Source organism: Dasypus novemcinctus, chromosome 23 (genome assembly GCF_030445035.2).
Source record: "Dasypus novemcinctus isolate mDasNov1 chromosome 23, mDasNov1.1.hap2, whole genome shotgun sequence".
Lineage (NCBI taxonomy): Eukaryota > Metazoa > Chordata > Mammalia > Cingulata > Dasypodidae > Dasypus > Dasypus novemcinctus.
Genome location: NC_080695.1, coordinates 1,583,224 through 1,589,409, shown reverse-complemented (window position 1 = coordinate 1,589,409; position 6,186 = coordinate 1,583,224).

Sequence of the window (6,186 nt, the reverse complement as noted above, 5' to 3'; positions counted from 1 at the left end):
GGGGGTCGGGGAGCGTCGCTCAGGCCGGGCTGCGCCGGGCAGGTGACGCGGCTTAGGGCTTCCTGTGGACGTGGCCCCGGTGCCAGCTGGCCCCAGGGGCTGGGGGCTTTTAGGGTTACCAGGAGCTCTCACAGCCGCACGGGCCTGAGGAGCCTGACGGGGAGGGGCGGCCAGGTTTGGGGGTTCGGCGTGGGAATCCACGGAAACGGTGTTCCTTGTGTAAGGGTTAAGTTTAGCTTTCACGTAAAAGGGACAAGGAGCCCGCTCCCCTTGGGAGAGGGAGGGCAAGGGGTTTCAGGATTGGGCGCCAAGGATTTGAAAAGTGGCGCCAAAGTGAGGGTGGCCAATGGTGAGAAGTGAGGGCGGGGCCAAGGTGAGGACGGCCAATGGTGAGAAGTGAGGGCGGGGCCAAGGTGAGGGCGGCCAATGGTGAGGACTGAGGGTGGGGCCAAGGTGAGGGCGGCCAATGGTGAGAAGTGAGGGCGGGGCCAAGGTGAGGACGGCCAATGGTGAGAAGTGAGGGTGTGGCCAAAGCAAGGACAGCCAATGGAGAGGTGAGGGCGGGGCCAGGGGTGACCGCGCAGAAGCCCCCGAGCCGGCTCTAGTGTAGGGAACCATTAAGTTAGCGCCCTGGGATAGGCTGTAACCCCAGTCAGTGGGGAGCAGGGGAGGGGCCTGCGGGTTAGGGTTAGGGTATAAATACCACTTTCTCGTTGGGCACGCAGGCCATGTTGGCCACATGGTGCCACTTCTTGCAAGAGCGTTAATAAAATCCTTTTTCCTTCGCAATCGGATGAGCTTTTGTTCTGCAGCTGCAGCTTTCTTCCTAACACCGGCAGGGTCTCCTACCAGGCGTGTGAGGATCCCCTGGGTCTACAGCAAGCGGCGGGCACAAACCTTCCCACCCTTGGCCAGGCACCTCGGGCTCTGGGTGGGCCCAAACCACGAGGGGGCTTCAAGGGTGCGGCAGAGGCTGCAGGAGATGCCTGCCCTCGCCAGGCTGCTGACTTTGGGGGGGTGGCTCATGTTGGGGATGAGCCCGCGTCAGGGGACAGGGTCGAGGTCTGGCAGTCTCCAGCCATCATGGACATGGGGGATGTCCCCACTGCCCCACCAGCCTGGGCTCCCACCGGCTGTTGCTCATGGGAAGAAATGAGAGCCCACAGGGCCGTGTGAGACTCGGCCGGGTGCTGCCCACGGTACAGTGGGGGTGGGGTGTTGGCACGGGGTCACGTGTCGCCTTGAGTGGTGGGACCCGAGGTGGAAGTGTTGGCTGGAAGCAGGTGACAGGAGCTCACACAGGATTGTCCTTGTGCCCAGGCGCCCGCAGCCAGTGTGGGCCCAGGCGAGCCACAGAGTGTTGGGGCCGGGCCGCCTGGGTCCCGCAAATGGGCTGGGGGCTCTGCGCCCTGGGGCCCCACGCCCTGGCGCTCAGCCCTGGGAGCGGGGGAGGCGGGCCTGGCACAGAGAGAGTCTGCGCTGCCGTTTTTTCACGAAGATGGGGGGTCTGCGGGCGGTGGAGCCCGAGGCGCGATTCCCGTGTGGTCACTGGGCAGAGGGCCTGCTGCTGGGCAGGGGTCCTCGCGGGGTGTCTTCACTCTGGGTGAGGGGCCCTGCCCGCTGGAGGGAGGTGCCGAGCCGGGTTCAGCCTCAGGCGCCGCTGGTGGGGCCCCAGGGCCACTGGCCACTGGAGGGGGTGGGGACGAGTGGGCGTCCCCCTGCCCCGGAGGCCGCGTCTGCCCCGCTGAGAGCGGAGAGGCCCTCAAGCCAGCGCGGGGTCACGCGTCCGATTCCTGCGTGGGCCAGTGAGGGCGGGTGGGTGTGAGGCATGGAGGTGCCAGGTGTGTGGCAGGCGTGTGGCAGGTGGAGGCCGACGAGGCGGAGAGGGGGCCTCCAGGGGCCCGGCGGCGCCAGGGCAGGAGAGAGACCCCGGCTGGGTGGCAACACAAGACACGCCAGTTAAGATTCTTACAAAGAACTACAATAATTAAAAATCTGCGCAGCCTCCAGGTCTGGGGATGGGGTGGGGGGCCGGGGTGGGCCTCTTTGTCTGAGCAGAAGAGGGGCGGCTCCGAGGACTCGAGAGGGAGGCGCGCAGGGCTGCGCCCCGGCCAGGTGGGGACAGCGCTGGTGCTCCAGGTGGACGCCTCCCGCGGCTGAGGCGCCCGGGTGCCCGGCTGGGAGGCAGCCCTCCTGCTGTGCTGGCCCGAGACCCTCCGGAGCCCTCCAGGCCCCCGCCCTGCCCAGCGTGTTTGTGGAGAGTGAGCAGGTGCATCCACACGGGGCACCCGCAGCCAGCAGCGCGGAGTCCCGGTGGGCGCGGAACGGGCATGGCGGGTGCCGGCAGAGAGCCAGGGCCCGTCCTGGCAGCGGGAACCGAAGGCCTCGCAGAAGGGGCAGGGGCAGGGGAGGCCCCGCCCCGGCGCCGACGCGCGGCCCGGGAGGCGGCCCGAGGGGGTGGGCAGGGGAGGCTCCCGGGCGGAACGAGCCTGCCTGGGCGACGAAGAGGCGCTGGACCAGTGTCGGACTGAGCCCACCCGAGATGCGCGCTCGGGCCGCGCTGCGCCGGGGAGCAGGGCCCCGTAGTCCTGCGCGCGAGGGGGGCGGGCCCTGGCCTTCGAGGGGTCCCCAGCCCAGAGCTCTGGCCCCTCTGCTGTGGCCCCTCGGCCCCCCCCCCCCCCAGTGCACCACATCTGTTCTTGTCGAGGATTCCCCGGGAGGGGCCTGGCGCTGACTCACTGCCTCAGCGCGTGTTCCTGAGCCCGTGTCGTCCCGTGGATCCGCGTCAGTCCCGGGGCGTGAAGCGCGGCCCTCGTGCTACGGGCCACGTCTCCCCGTCGCCTCTCGAGGGACCCGTGGTGCCCCCTGCCGCCTGGTCGTGGGTGGGGACCGCGGTGGCGCAGCCAGGCCATTCCCGCTCAGGCCCTGCCCTCCGCGCTCCGGGGCTCACGGCTCGCGGCTCCCCACGTCCAGTCGATGCTGGTTTTCGGGGGTTACCCTCGCGGCCGTCCTGGGGGCGCGGTGGTCCCGGGGCGGGTGGCATGCGGGTCCCAGTGGCGGGTGAGGACGACTCCTCTCCTGCGCCTCTGGGCACCTGGAGGAAGGTCTCTGGGCCGTGCCTTGGGGGGCCCCGGGCTGGAGCTGCAGCACGGCGGTCTCCATCCATCTGTCTGCCCGTGTGTACTCTCCTATGGACACGGGTCTGTGGACCAGGGTCCCGCTCCAGTCTGGCCTCGTTTTAACCGGTCACCCCCTCAGACCCTATTTCCAAGACCCCGCTCGCGGGCCTGGGGCGTCGCCTTCCCGTAGCCCGGAGCTGGCGACACGAGCAGAGGTGCCCAAGCCGGGCGAGGCGACACGAGCACAGGGGCGCGAGCAACGAGCCGCGCGCCCTCGGCCGCAGCCACGGGCCGCTCCTGCACCCCCGCGGCGCCGCTCCGCGCGTCCGTGCTGCTTGCTGCCCTCGCTGGTGGCCTCTGAGGTCAGGGTGTCCTGGCCGTCCCTGGGAACAAGCCTGCGCCCCGTGAGGGCGGTGCCCGGCTCCTCCGCGCCTCTCTGGGCACGGCGCTGCCCCCACCCCGCCCCTTGTGCTCCCTCGCTTGTGGCCCTGCCCTCGAGGGGCGTGGGGAAAGGGGCGGGGACAGGGAGCCGGCCTCTGCGCCTTCCTCCGCCCGGGGCCCGCCAGAGCGCGCGGGCGGCCTGGACAGCCGGGTCCCCCCACGCACTGCGCATCTCCAAGTGCTTTTCAGGACCTTTCCACCCGTGAACGGGAGAGCAGCCGCGGTGTCACGCTGTGGCCGGCCCGGCGCCCTGCGCGCCCGCCGCCCCTCGCCGCCAGGGGGAGCCCCAGGCCGGCCATCGCGGCCCGGGCCGCGGCGCACGGCGCCTCCCGCCATCCCGTCCTTAAACGGCTCAGGTTGCGAGCACGTGGGGACGCCCGTGGACACGTCGGGGCGGACGCAGATAGCAAGCCTCTTTCCACCTAGAACAGCCGTGCGTGGCCACGCGCTCGCACACTTGGGCGCGGTGCGCTCGCTTCCTGGCACCACCGGGTGGGAGGAGGCGGTGGGGGTCGTCTGTGCGCACCTGGGTGTCCTGGGGACGCTCCTGCAGCCTCATCGGCCTCTGTCTTCAGCCTGTTGAGATGTCCTGCTTCCCGAGTTTCTGGAACGTTCCGTCGCACACCTGTGGGAGAACCAGCTGCCTCATCCTGTCGCTGGTTGATCCGGGACTCCAGGAGGAAGCGACGCAGCACCGGGGCTGCCCTGAGCCAGGCGGCAGGTGTGGGGCGTCCTGAGTCGGGGCGTCGGGGTGCCAGGATATTGGGGAGTCGGGGCATCAGGGTCTGCGACATCCAGGGAGCAGGGCAGCAGGTGCCTGGTGTTGGGGTGTCTGGTGTCGGGGTGTCTGGTGTTGGGATATCTGGGTGTCCAGGTGTCCAGCTGTTAGGGTGTTCAGTGTTGGGGTGTCCAGGTATCTGGGTGTTGGGGTGTCTGGGGTTGGGGTGTCCAGTATTGGGGTGTCCAGTGTTGGGGTGTCCGGGGTGTCGCCTCACCGGCTGTGTGGAGCAGAGGCTTGCCTTTTTGGGCCTTGGGTTCCTCTACAAATGGACACAGTGTCCACTGCGTGTTGGCGTGGAACGTGCTGGAAGGCCTGGCGGGTCCAGCCTAGGCTTGCGGGCCGCCACCTGCTCTCCGCCCTCCAGGTCTAGAGTTTCGGCTCCTGTGGCTTTAACTTAAATTGCCCGTGGCCCAGCAGCAATGTGGACACCCCTGCTTTCTTTTTTAAACACCTTTTACCATGACGGGGAATTTAAAACATAAAAAATAGAAGAAGCTGGCGCGCCCCGGGGCGTTGCCACTTCAGCGGTTCCTGCTCAGGCCAGGCTGGGTCGCTGGCCGCGCCCGCTCCCGGGACCCTGCCTGCCTCCTGTGCGCCCTGGAGGACGAGGGCCTGGCTCTGTGCACGGCCACCGTGTCTTCTCACCGGAAAATGGGATCGTTTCCTGACGTTCAAGTTGCAGCTGCCCTGAAGTGACGTGAGCGTCTCCATTTCGTTGGAACCAGATCCCGTAAGGCCACACGCGGCTGCTCATTCCTCTGGTCTCTCTTCACCCGTAGCCCTCTTGGCCCCGCTATCTCTTGTGCCATTTGTCCAGGTGTGACCTCCTGCTTGTGGTGGGGCCGGCCTGGTGGGCCTGTCCTACCTGCACCCCACTGGCCAGTGCTGCTCCTCCAGCACCATAGGCACAGCGGACGTGTGTCCACCACCAGCCTGGAGGCACCCAACTGGTGGAGCACCTGGCAGGGCACCCGGTGGGACACACCTGGCCGGAGCACCTAGGTGGGAGCACATGGCAGGGGGCACCTGGCTGGAACACCTGGTGGGAAGCATCTGCTGCGAGCACCTGGCGGGGGCACCTGGTTGTAGCACGTGGCAGGGAATGTCTGGCAGGAAGTACCTGTCTGTGAGCACCTGGAGGGGTTACGTGGCAGGGGGCATCTCTCTGTGAGCACCTGGCGAGGGGCATGCGGTGGGAGCCCTGTGGCCCCTCCAGGCTTGGGGCCTCCCGCAGGGCCGAGCAGAGGCTGCCCATTGGTGCGCTCACCTCTGGCGGGCACCCCCTTCCCAGCCAGCTTGCCCGTCCCCGTGGGGCCTGGGCTCAGAACGTGCCTTCCGGGGCTCTGCCAGGCCCCCCAGCCTTCGGGGCTGCCTCGGGCCTTGGGCCTCCAGGGGAGGCCCTGCTCCAGGCAGAGCAGGTGGGTGGGCGTGGCTGTCTCCGGGCCGGGGTCCCGGCCTTGTGGGGAGCATGTAGGGGGGTGAGCGCCATGCGGGGGGGCACCACGCCCCCACCCCCCACTGAAGGGGCTTGGCCAGGGCGGTGAGGGGTTGCTGAGGAGAGCTGCACCTCTGAGCCTGCCCCCCTTGCCCTGTCTTCCGGCGCTGAGCGGGCTGGGGTCTGGCCCCTCGCACCTGCCGGCCCCTCTGACAGGTGGTTTGCGGGAAGCCCCTTTTCTCCCCGAGGAAAGCACACCCGACTCGGGTTCGGCTGACACGTCTTCAGCTGCGCGGCTCGAGGCCCCCGGCTCTCTGCAGACCCCTCAGCTCGCCGCTGTGCAGGAGGTGCGCCCGACGTGGTGTACACACCTTGTCTGAGGAGCAAGCCAGGGGCCCGGGCGCCTGGGG